The following is a 13,338-nucleotide window of genomic DNA, read 5'->3' on the forward strand; positions in this document are numbered from 1 at the left end:
CCACTGTACTTATAAACATAGAAACTTTCTGTGTTTTCAAGGATAGCTTTCCACTCCGAGGGTTGGTTCACACTGAGGCAGCACGACTTGCAGCGCGACTGCCTCAGGCGACATGCATCCAACTTCAGCGGCGGCTTAAAAAATGACTTCTGTATAGAAGTCAATGAAAGTCGCCTGAAGTCGCCCCAAAAGTTGTACAGGAACCTTTTCCTAAGTCAGAGCGACTTGTGTCGCTCCTATTAGAATGGTTCCATTGTACAGAATTGAGCATGACTTGTCAGGCGGCTAAGTCACCTGACAAGTTGCCCCAGTGTGAACCGAGTCTGAGGCTCTCACAGATCCCTGACTGCCCTGCACTCCTGGCAGGGACAAGGGAGATGCAGGTGCAGTGTGGGATGGGGCATCACATGGTAAGCTGCACTGTGATCCACATCTGTGTTCAGGTGCACAGATGCCAACCAATGATCTCCCTGAAAGAGAGGAGAGAGGCAGAGCTGGCCACACTGATGTGAGATACTATGTGAGATGCAAGGAAGCTTGTATATGTGGGTAAGGGAAGTGTGAGATGAGGGATGTGGAGGGAGATGTGTGCAGGGGTGGGGAGTGGGAGAGAGCGGTGCAGAGGTCAGAGTTGAATAGGGGTGGATGTGAGATGTGAACAGCCTGTGAAAGAGAGCTGAATCCTGCACACTGCATAGCACACCCTTAAACCCTGCACTCTGTATGCAGCGCACTCCTCAACTCTGTACTCAGTACACAGCGTACTCTGTGTATAGGGCACCCCTAAAACTTCACTCAGTGAATAGTGCACCCCTAAACCCTGCACTAGGCTGTTGGAACTTCTAAACACATGGACTACAAAAGACCTACGGAATTTGAAAGCGGTTGCACTGCTGAACAGGATCAACAATAACAATCAACCATGAAACCCATGAAACAGCAGAATAAACTTGGCCATACATGGAAGAATTTTGTTTAAAAATGTTTGTTTCAAGACTTTTTTTTTTTTAATTGTTAGTTTGTTGACCGGTGCTCATTTTGCAACCACAGTAGTGAGAATTTTTTTTTCCAACCAACAACTTTCTAATGGTGAATGTAGTTTTTGTTCATGAAATTACTTTTGTGCCAAAATTTAACCCCTTCAATACCAGGCACATATACACTTTCCTGCCCAAGTCAATTTTCAGCTTTCTGCGCTGTCGCTGTTTAAATGACAATTGCGCGGTCATGCTACACTGTACCCAAACAGAATTTTTATAATTTTGGTTGTATTTGATTACCTTACTGCAGTTTTTCTTTTTTGCTAAACAAATAAAAAAAGGCCAACAATTTTGAAAAAAAAAAAGTTTCGCTTTTGTTTCTGTTATAAAATTTTGTCAATAAGTAAGTTTTCTCCTTCACTGATGGGCATTGATAAGGCAGCACTGACGTCTGTCAGACGCAAGTGAGGAAAAGCCGATCAACGGCTCTTCCTGTTTACATTGTGATCAGCCGTGATTGGACATGGCTGATCACGTTGGTAAAGAGCCTCCATCGCACGGTGGCTGTTATCCTGCAGGACGTCATATGACGCCCAGTCAGGATAACTGAACCACTGCCCGGCCGTCATTCTTCTATAGGCCGGGCGAGATGTGGTTAATGGTAACAGCACACAAAATGTGGAAGGTTTTTCAAATGACATTTACATAGTTAGGTTGAAAAAAGACACAAGTCCATCAAGTTCAACCAAAAAAAAATACAATCTCATATACACAAACCTATACCCACAGTTGATCCAGAGGAAGGTAAAAAAAAAACGAGCAAAGCATGCTCCAATTTGCTACAGCAGGGGAAAAAATTCCGCCCTGATCCCCCAAGAGGCAATTGGATTTTCCCTGGATCAACTTTACCTATAAATGTTAGTACCCACTTATATTGTGCACTTTTAGGAAAGTATCCAGGCCTGTTTTAAAGCAATCGACTGAGCTTGCCAGAACCACCTCTGGAGGGAGTCTATTACACATTTTCACAGCTCTTACTGTGAAGAAATCTTTCCATATTTGGAGATGAAATCTTTTTTCTTCTGGACATAAAGAGTGCCCCCTTGTCCTCTGTGATGACCTTAAAGTGAATAACTCAACACCAAGTTCACAATATGGACCACTTATATATTTGTACATGTTGATCATATCCCCCCTTAATCTCCTCTTCTCAAGAGGGAATAGATTCTGTTCCTCTAATCTTTGCTCATAGCTGAACTCCTCCATGCCTCTTATTAGTTTGGTTGCTCTTCTCTGCACTTTCTCCAGTTTCCTGATATCCTTTTTGAGAACCGGTGCCCAAAACTGAACTGCATATTTCAGATGAGGTCTTACTAGTGATTTGTACAGGGGCAAAATGATATTTCTCTCTGGAGTCCATACCTCTCTTAAAGAGGAAGTAAACCCTGATGGGTTTACTTCTTCTTTGCCTCCCTGCAAAGGTAAAGCATAATGGGCTACTATGCATCTCATAGTAGCCCATTATGTGACACTTACCTGACACAGGAGCCAGCGATGTCACCGCTGTCCCCTGTAGTATGGAGCATCCATCTTCTTCTTCCGGGTGTCGCTGCTCTGGCCACTCACAGTGACAGAGCAGCGATGACGTCACTCCCGCATGCTGCTAACGGCGATAGTGCGCCATGCACGCAGCTGTCTACGGCGCATGCGCCATAGACAGCAGTGCCTGTCTTTTAGTAAATATCTCCTAAACCGTGTAGGTTTAGGAGATATTTCTTGGACCTACAGGTAAGCCTTAATCTAGGCTTACCTGTAGGTCAAAATGGTTTGTAAGGGTTTACAACCACTTTAATACAAGAAAGGACTTTTTTTTGAAAATATTTTTTATTGAGTTTTAGAAAGACAAACGAACATTCAACAAAAAACAGTGACATGCCACAGTATTATGGTTAGACCCACGCAGGGGCCGTCAAGCGATTCCAACAGAATAATCGACACCTGTAGCACATCCACAACAACAACCACTAACTTAGTGCTAGGTTGGCTCCCGCTCCATATAACAACTTAGGACCAACTTCTGCAGTCGGGCTGCAAGGGGCACCAGAATAAGTGAACTAGGCTCATAGGATTGGTTACACTAAAAAACATAAGACATTGAAGTGGAGCAATGCCAGGGACCCACCCCAACCACACTCCCATCTTCCCTCAGGATGACATCCCGGACATGTTAATCTGTAGTCACTGTGGAGGCATCAGCCAGCCACTTAGACCACACTTTCATGTATTTTTTGGGGCAACCCCTGTTATGATATGTTTCCTTATAATGTGGTAAGACTTTATTGACATGGGATTTCCACAGTTGTAATGACGGCGGGGCCTGCTTTTTCCAGCATAAGGTGATCATTTTCCTGGCATAAAAGAGTAGAAGTCCTATCAGGGTTCTGTCTGCTATCCTGGGGGCCACCCCCTCCACCAATCCCAGAAGGCATATCCGCGGGGTCTGGGCTACATCTATTCCCACCACTTCATGAATTATGGATAGTACCTGTGACCAGTAACGCTGAATTACCGCGCAGGACCAGAAGATGTGTATAAAGTCACCCGGATCCCCAGTACATCTCCAACATTCCGAGGACAGGGAGGTTCTCATTTTATGTAATCTATACGGGGTAATATATGCCCGGTGTAGAATTTTGTATTGTATGAGGCGGTCACGAAGGGAGACCAGGATGGTGAAGGGAAAGTCCCACATGTCCTCCCAGTCCTCGGAATCCAGATCCGATATGTCTTGAGTCCATCTCTGCCGGAGCTTTGACAGATCTGGAAAAGAGACCCTAATAAGGTGCGCATATAGGACCGAAGTCGGCTTCCTAGTACATTCAGATCTTGTAACCTTTTCCAGGGCGGATTGCACAATTTGCGTGGTATTGGGTACCACTTGGGCCTTGAAAGCATGGGATAGCTGCATATAGCGGAATAGATGCGAGGGGGGTACATTACTGCGAGATACCAGGTGATTAAAGGGGTGTATAGTCGTACCGGACGTGAGGTCAGATAAGAGTTTTATGCCACATCTGGCCCAAATTTTGGGGTCTGGTAGTGAGTAGAGGTGAGGTAAGGTAGGATTATTCCATAGGGGGGTGTGTGGGGAGATTGCAGTCCCCGGAAACCCCTCCAGTCCCAGTCCCGCCCGCCAGGCCCTTAGAGTTGTGTGCATAGAGGGTGTCAGGTCATAGGGAGCTCTGGGACCCCGCAGGGGTAAGTGTGTCAGGGCCTCCACGGATCGGACCACCGCAGCCTCCAGAACCACCGCAGGGTTGGACATGTCTGGTGTCATCCACCAGACTACCGTGACCAACTGTGCTGCCAGAAAATATTTCTGGCAGTCAGGAAACGCCAACCCCCCCCGCAGCACCGGACGCATCAGCGTGGATAGTTTAAACCTATGGGGGCCGGAGCCCCAGAGGAAGGAAGAGAACAAACGATTCAATTTCGTAAAAAATGAGGAAGGAATCCATTGTGGGGAGTTACGGAATAGATAGGTAAATTTAGGGATTATCTTCATTTTGATTAGGTTAATGCGGCCTAAGAGGGATAGGGGAAGGTTTTCCCAGGCTTTCAACCTGGCCTTGACATTTTGAACCACCGGATCTAGATTGAGGGGGATAAAGCTGGATACGTCTCTCGAGACCCTCACTCCCAGGTACACCATGTCATCTACCCATTGCAGTTGGATATTTGGCGGGGCTAGTCGTTTTGCCTCAGGGTCAATAGCAAGTAACTGGGACTTCGTCCAGTTCACCCGCAGTCCAGTTACAAGAAAGGACTTTACTTGCTTTGGAAACCGCAACTTGGCATTGTATGCTATTATTGAGCTTATGATCTACCAAAACCCCCAGATCCTTCTCCACCATTGATTCACCCAGTTGTACTCCCCCTAGTATGTATGATGAATGCATATTCTTTGCCCGCAAGTGCATAACTAAACATTTGTAACATTCAATCTTAAATCTACAACTGCAAATAGTGACAGGCTAGCAAAATGCAGCGTAATAAACACTATGCATTTGAAGATTAGCAGCGCACTTCATATTTTGTACCCATGGGTACGCATACAGAGCTACCATAAACTAACACTCAATAATCAGACATTACTGTGTGTAGGACCTGTGTCTGGTGATCTCACAACGAAAAAATTCAGGAGTCACTCTAGCCTTAGTAATTAGAGCTTTCTTTAACATGGTAAACATTAAAACATATGCCAGATGGTTCCCGTTTAGTTTCCTGCTATGTTCACAGGGTTGCTAGGTAAAAGGGGGCAGCAATGAAATGTGAATTGTTCTCCAATGGACATTTTATAAGGGGGTGTTGCATTAGAGACTCTATAAACATTAGTGACAAACCTAAAAGAAGACAGTCCGTGCTAACAAAGTTCATTGTGCATTTAGAATATTGTGAAATGTATTCATATTTACCATATTTAATACTGTGTCTGCAAATCAGAATTTTGATAATAATGCTTGAGGTGATAGCAGCTGCATTAGGGGACTTGTGACAGAAACAACTGCGTACTGTCCGTGATACTTTTTTTTTATTTGCGCTAACATACAATTTTGCAGGAGGAGCCTGAAAAGCTTGTCGTGAAAATGTGTATGTTAATGCACATAAAGTATCATGGGCAGTACTCAATTGTTTCTGATATTATTAATAAAACTTGATAAAGTACAGTAAATGTCTGCTTAAAATGAACTTGTCTAAGTTAAGTTCAATAAATTTGATACATTGTACAACAAAAAACAAAATTCAACAGAAAACAAAAGCAGGACATCAGGCAAAGAGATATATACACAGATGAAATTTACATGTTGGTGGGGAGGTGTCAGTAATTACACAGACTCCGGTTGTAAATAACAGAAATTGTATTCAGGGTAGGGCTTATTTTCTGGGAAACGGGGTAGGGCTTATATGGGGGGTAGGGCTTATATTGCAGCCATCACGACAATCAAGCTAGGTCTTATTTTCGGGGAAACAGGGTAATCACCGTCCCTCTCATACGGGTGACCTGTCCCTAGACTTCCTACATGCGAAATGTGCACCAAGCCTGGTAGCTAGTCTTTGAGAAAAAAAAAAAAAGCCTGGGAGCTAAGGCCCTAAATAGGCTCTACCCGACCCAAGATTACTAGTAGAGTCACATGGGATAGCTTCCCCAATGACTCAGGAAACCATAGAGGAACCATATTCCCCTTGACTTCCTGTCCCCCTGCAATGTTGCTGCAGTTGAGCACCACCTGCAGTGGAGAAAGTAGACTGCGCCTGCCTACATGTAAACTATATTATCTGCCATGGGATTTGTATTTTTGTCCAGCCAGTTCTTTTCTCTATACAGATTACCTATACTGCATACCTTCCAACTTTCTGAGATGAGAACAAGTGACACCCTTTAGCACTAAGTGTGTAAGTAAAAGATACCCTGCCATGCCCCCAGTTATGTGGGCCATGAGTATTAATAAGCAAAAAATTATGGGCTAAACGCAAAAGTGCTTTTTTTCATCAGCATGTCTCCTTTATGCTGGCATTTTCAAACAATGATATGATGAAAAAAGATTTGTGTAAAAGGTTTAATGTAGTGGAACACCTTTGGTACAGTAGTTGCATATTGCATTTATTATACATGCCTACACATCTCTTCAAAATGAGTGACAACTGAGAAGGAAAAAGGGACACAGGGATTTGGTTCCAAAAAAGGGACAGTCCCACCAAATGAGGAACAGTTGGGAGGTGTGATACCGTACAAGCAGATTACATTGTTTCCTGGTTTAGATTTGTACTTACATTTCCTTCAGTGCCAGAATACAAAAGCATCTTCTTGACTCTTATCAAACCTTAACCTTAAGGAAGAATACCAGGTATGGCAATTTTTGCATAGTTACATTAATACAGCTTGGACCAATGCAAGCATTCGAGTGCCATACTCGTGGGATCCCCCTGGAAGCTGGAAACCACTGTAGTAGTCACAGGTACTGCAGTGATATCCACTATCTTTTGAGTACCATGCTGAGTGGCTGCCCTGCTGTATTGTGAATGGGCAACATTCAGGGATCACTTTGCATTTTCTCAGTAAATACAAAATACTATCTGATTGGATGAGGTGGGACAGTGACATCAGGATCTCCACCTTATTCAATCAGCAAACACTTTGCATTCATTGGGAAAAGGAAAAGTGTTCTCTGAAAGGGGCCCGGGCAAAGCGGGCAACCTCCTGTGTTCAGTAAGTATCAGGGCAACTACTTAGCAGAGGACCATATACCCTGTTTCCCAGAAAATAAGACCTAGTGTGATTGTGGGTGATGGCTGCAATATAAGCCCTACCCTGTTTCCCCGAAAATAAGCCCTACCCTGAAAATAAGACCTGCAAGGACTTTAACTAGGGTTTATTTGGGGGGTAGGGCTTATATTGCAGCCATTATCGACAATCACACTAGGTCTTATTTTCGGGGGAAACAGGTTATTAGTAGCATTCCCTGTAGCAGCAGTGACCACTACAATGATTTCAAGCTTCCAGGGGATCCCACAGCTACTGTATGGCACGTACATGATTACATTGGTGTAAGCTGGACCAATGTAACTATGTAAAAATTGCCATACCCAAACTTTGGTTTTAAATTTTAAGTGCACTTTGAGTTGAGGACCTCCCCATGCTGAGCATTTTACTAATAAAGTCTGTTTACCTAACAGAGGGACCTGGGAATCACTCTGCCTGCCTGGCACCATACAGTTCCCCCAGCTAGTGTGGCCCCTGTGCGTATGCACACTGTGTGCAGAACATAACTTTGTAACTGTAAAGGAGGCACCTCCAGCATCATGTATCATCTTATGCACGCTAGATTTGGGAGTCCTCAATTTTGATTACCTCTTGATACTCCTTGCAAACAATCTGAGACTTTCTATTTTTAAATCCTGTTTGTTTATTGTTACTGACTGCTTGTAATTTTGTCTCTCTCTTGTAGAATATTTAATAAGCTCCTGAAGAAGCATTCAAATTGCGAAACATGTGGAGCTTTTTTCTTGCATATTTTAAAATGACGTAGGATTCCATCCCTGCAAATGTTATACATTTACTGTATATAACCCATACTAGAGAGGTCTAGCTAGCTGTTTGCATTTTAATTGCAATGTTTTTAAAGTTTATTTTTGTACTATTTGCCTTATAAAAACTCATGTATTTTTTATAATTGGTGCCTACAAAGTCCATTTTTGTTTTTGTCTTTGTTCTCGTTCTACTCAAAATTGCTATTTAGGACACGGGTCTATAACAAAATTCCCACAGTCCCATCCTGTGCTGGAGTTTGGCTAACTTGTTGATATAAACTGACAGATGGTGTAAAGCTGGCCATACAGTATGTGATATTTGGCCAGATCCTGATGAACTGCTTGCATTTTGCTAAGTGGGTGACCCTGTTGGCTACTTCCCACCCAACATTCTTCGTTTGCAATATCCTAGGAGCCAGACAGAAAATTGTCTGCTAAACAGCAGCTGCATCCAATCGGATTCTGCCCCTGATTTTGTATTTTGTTAGCCGGAGGGGCAGGTTGTCAAAAATTCAATAGCCACAGTAGAAAATTCGTCCATCCGTGCTGCATAGCATGGATGGAGGAATTGGTTCGATTTTTCAGACTGCAGACTGAACCAAAAGAATCTATAAGGGTATGGCCATCATAACAGTCATCTCTTCTGTTTTGGCCATAGGTGCTTAGCTTCTGTTAGTTTACTTAAATATTTAGGAAGATATTTTTTAAATATGTTTCATTTCATTTTAAAATATAAGCTGCATTACCATGAAATTCAAAGCAAATAATCACACTTAACTTAGAACTAAATACCAGGAAGGAAGATATGTTCTTGATTGGCTTGATACAGAATTAGCTTTAAATTACTTACCTATATCAGATAGGGAGCTTCTTTGAATTACACATGAAGGCCAGTCACCACAGAAACTGAATTTTGCTGAGTGCTGTTCAATCTGCAGGAAATTCGGTTAGATATGGGGATGTTGTGCTAAGACAATGCTTGGCACAAACTGTTCCATTGAACATCTGAGCACACAAACCTAGGGGAAATAAAAACTTCATATGGGTCCACAGCAGGAGTCTTTATTTTTTTGTAATTAGGTGTGGCCCAACTGTGATGTGTACTAGCACATTATGACATTACCTTGCAGAGAGAATTTTTTTTTCCTTTTCTTTTTATGCACGTTTACTACAGCTTTAAGGGCTGGTTTATGCTGGTGTTCCCTCTGAAGAGCTATCTGTGGTGGATCTCTTTTCAAATGGGTTTGAAAGGCATGAAGAGTTGTTATGTTGCCTTCTCCATTGTACATGATGGATGGGGGGTAGTTGCAGAGCAGCCCAATTCAGTTGAATAGGTCACATTCAGCAGGCAGTACTGCCTGCTGAATGCAATGGAGGCAGATAACCTTTCCATGCTGTGATGAAAGTTTATCATGTGTACACTCCTGTTTTCTCCCATTCAGGGGTGGTAGTATGACCGAGGCCAAGTATATTCAAATTTCAGCAACGGGGCCAGTACAGAAGGCATATATCAGGAAAAAGAAAGAGGGCTCCGGATGGTGTAGGTAAAAAAAAACGATTGGTTTTATTAAAAGTAGACATATTGTACAAATATAAAAAGTGATCACAAAAAAACTAATTGGATAAGAGAAAAAAAAGCAATGTGGGGTGCAAGTAATGCAACATTACTTGCACCCCACATTGCTTTTTTTCTCTTATCCAGCGACTGCTGTCTTTTCGCGGTGACAGCTGTTATATAGGCAAGGGCGGGGCCACCCGGTGATGTAAGCCAGTGACCCCGCCCTTTCTGACATCACAGCTAGCTCCCAAATCCAAGCATCAGGAATCTGCAATCCTCAGAACAATGAGCAGAAGGAACACAGCACTGGTCTCCATGGACTGGTAAGGCCTGATTCACACCTATGCATTTTTATAGCTTTTTGCATTTTTGCAGATTTGCACAGTCCATTTAACATGGTTTCCTATGGAACACGTTCTGTAGTGAAAATCTGCAAAATGCATAGGTGTGAACCAGGCCTGAGGCTTGATTCATACTAATGCATTTTGAGAAATGCAGGGAAATTTTTTAACATGGGTTCCTATCCTATGTGAAAGGGGGCTTCCAGATTCCGATAAGCCCCCCACCCGCAGACCCCAACATCCACCGGGCAAGGGTTGTCAGGAAGAGGCCCTTGTCTCCATCAACATGGGGGCAAGGTGCTTTGGGGTGCCCCCCCTGCCCCAAAGCACCCATCCCCCCATGTTGAGGGCATGTGGCCTGGTATGGTTCAGGAGGGGTGGGGGGCGCTCGCTCATCCCCTCCCTTTCCCGACCTGCCATGCTGCATGCTTGGATAAGGACCTGGCATGGACCTGGGGCGGGGGACCCCACGCCGTTTTTTCTCTCGATTTTTTTTGTAGCCGGCAATTTAGTTTTACATTCAGCAGGAAGCCAGCTGACAGCGGATGACTCATCGGTTGATAAGGACGCGACGGCCGGCTCCCTCCTTAGCAACCAGCTATAGACAGTGTATAAAAAAAAGAGCAAAAAGCAAAATTGCGGCAAAATTGCGGAAAAATCACGTGTCCAAAAACACGGCAAGCACCGCAAAAAGCACTGCAGAAATGCTCAAAAGCGGCATGCATACATGTGAATTGAGTATCTGTTTCACCAGCTACAAAATTTGTAGCTTCTGACTTTTAATTTTCACATGCCAGATGGAAGATCTGCTTTAAAATTCATCCTAACAGGTTTACATCTCTAAAATAGCAGAATAATACAATGTAAATAGCCTTATCTTTGAATATTTACTTTGTAATGACAACCCTGTAACCATATTGGCAACTATTGGCAGTACACCATTAAAATAGCACTTGTTGCGACATTTATCCTAGTGCGCCAAATAAACAATGAATCACAATGTATGTTTCTGTGGAATGAATGCATGCCTCAGAAGCAGGAATATCCCTATTTTCCACATGCTGCATGAATTACACAATTTGTGCTCTCTACAAAATGGAAAAGATGGCATATATTTTATGTGCTTGTAATAGTGCACCAAGCAGTGGGTATCACAGGACTCGTAGTTGTATGGCATGGATGTATAACAATGTATTTGTACTCCATCCAACTTTTAGCACTTTAGTTTCAGAACTCAGCAGCTTGCTCTGTGGCTTCTCACCTCATAGACATCTAAGCGCATATGCAAATTCAACCTTATTGTGACTTAGGCTGGGTTCACATATATATGAATTGGATGCATTTTTAACCCCATCCAATTCACATAACATGTGAATGTGACCGGCTTTAAATGGAACCGGTACACAAATGTCCGAGACAGCCACAGTGCAGCTTTGAAAGGGTTCCTGTGTGTTTTTGGCTCTGGTTTAGGTGCAAATTTAGGCAAAAATTTGCATCTGAATCATACCTGAACCGATGAACAAAAACGATCTGGACTGCAAACCACAGACAGACATGTGTGAACCCGGCCTTATGGTTATAACAGATAGTTTGCTGCCATTGTTGACTTATTTTTGTGACTATTTTGCCCGTAATTTGTCTGTTGCAGTTTCTCACTCTGCACCACTGATAGTTTATAGGGCCCACTGTGTTTCCCTAAACACTATATCAGGGATATGCAATTAGCGGACCTCCAGATGTTGCAGAACTACAAGTCCCATGAGGCATAGCAAGACTCTGACAGCCACAAGCATGAAACCCAGAGGCAGAGGCATGATGGGACTTGTAGTTTTGCAACAGCTGGAGGTCCGCTAATTGCATATCCCTGCACTATATGATCTCTGGATATGCCAAATCTATACTTCATTTGATTTTACTAGCTGTTTGGCAAAGGTGGTAATTGTGCCTTCTGATTCAGAAACTTTACACTTGTTTGTCAAAATATGGGCTCACTAAAAATAGTATACGGTTTTACTGAATGACATCAGTCTGCTGTATACAAAACATTAAATATGAAAAGGGCAGAAAGTGACCAAATGAAACAAATCACTACTATGCACTCACTATGCATATTGATATTCATGCTTAGGCTGCCATCTAGAGTTTGAAAAGGATATATGAAAGAAAAAAATAAGGTACCATCAAGGAAGAACATGGTTCAAATCCATAATATTATTATTATAATAGAAAAAAAACCATACCATTATTGAACCAGATTGGTTCATGCATATACATACTTATATCATATACTACTTTACTTCTATGCTATTATGACAGCATCTATTGATACATATGCATTTATGTTTCAATTGAAATTATTAATGGATACTGGGAGATCTTTGGTGACACACGACTCCATCCTGGCCATGTCTTCCTCCCTTTTATGCTCTGTTGGGTTGGTTTTGTCCTCTGCCTCCTCAGCTCCTGGGCCGGATGCTCATTACTGCTGCCTCTGGGTATTTTTTAGTCTGATCCAGCCTTTGGTGAGTATAGGGCCATGTGTTTGGACCCTCTTGACTAATTGTCACAATACCATCTCTGTGTTGATACTTGTATTTGGTTCATTATACCCCCTACAGATGTACTACACACGCATCCATCCCTGATGAAGAGCATGGTCTTACGAAATGCATTTGGATACTTTTCATGCCTGTGTACGTTGCAATTTACATTTTATACCATGATACGTGTAATGACATTTTTTACTGTATGTATCATATCAGTGGCTTGGCTATCATTCATGTTGTTTATATTTGCATGACAATTTTATATAATTTTGAGGCGGCATTTACTCTGTCAATTGTTGGCTAACCACATTCACCTCATTTAACTACTTCCCACCAGGCCAAGGTATATATACGGCCGGATGGGAGCCATCTCCTTCTGACTGGACGTTCAGGAACGTCCGTCAGAAGGAGGGGGATCACGCGCGTGCTGTGATTGGCCCTCCTGATCACATAATGGCCGTGTCCAGTCACAGCCATCATGTGATGTAAGCAAACAGCCGGTTGCTAGGCAATCGGCTCTCCTTTCCTCACACGGAAGTCGTCGATGAGGAGAGGAGAGCAGAGCAGATAGCTGCAGCCGGCTGGTGATCAGTGAGTATGAGCTGTTTTTACAGCTTTTTACTCACTGATCACCAGTCTAGTGTAAAACACAAATGTCCCCAAATAATAAAAACACGTGTCCCCCACATATGTCCCACTAATTATCTGCACACATCTGTACATGATCATTTGCGTACATATGTCCTTGATCACACAAACCAATTATTATACACTTTTTTTTTTAACCAAAAATATGTAGCAGAATACATTTTGGCTTAAATTTA

The sequence above is a fragment of the Lithobates pipiens genome, unplaced genomic scaffold, assembly GCF_037356315.1.
Source record: "Lithobates pipiens isolate NorthernLeopardFrog02 unplaced genomic scaffold, aLitPip1_a1.2 Scaffold_3, whole genome shotgun sequence".
Classification (NCBI taxonomy): Eukaryota; Metazoa; Chordata; class Amphibia; order Anura; family Ranidae; genus Lithobates; species Lithobates pipiens.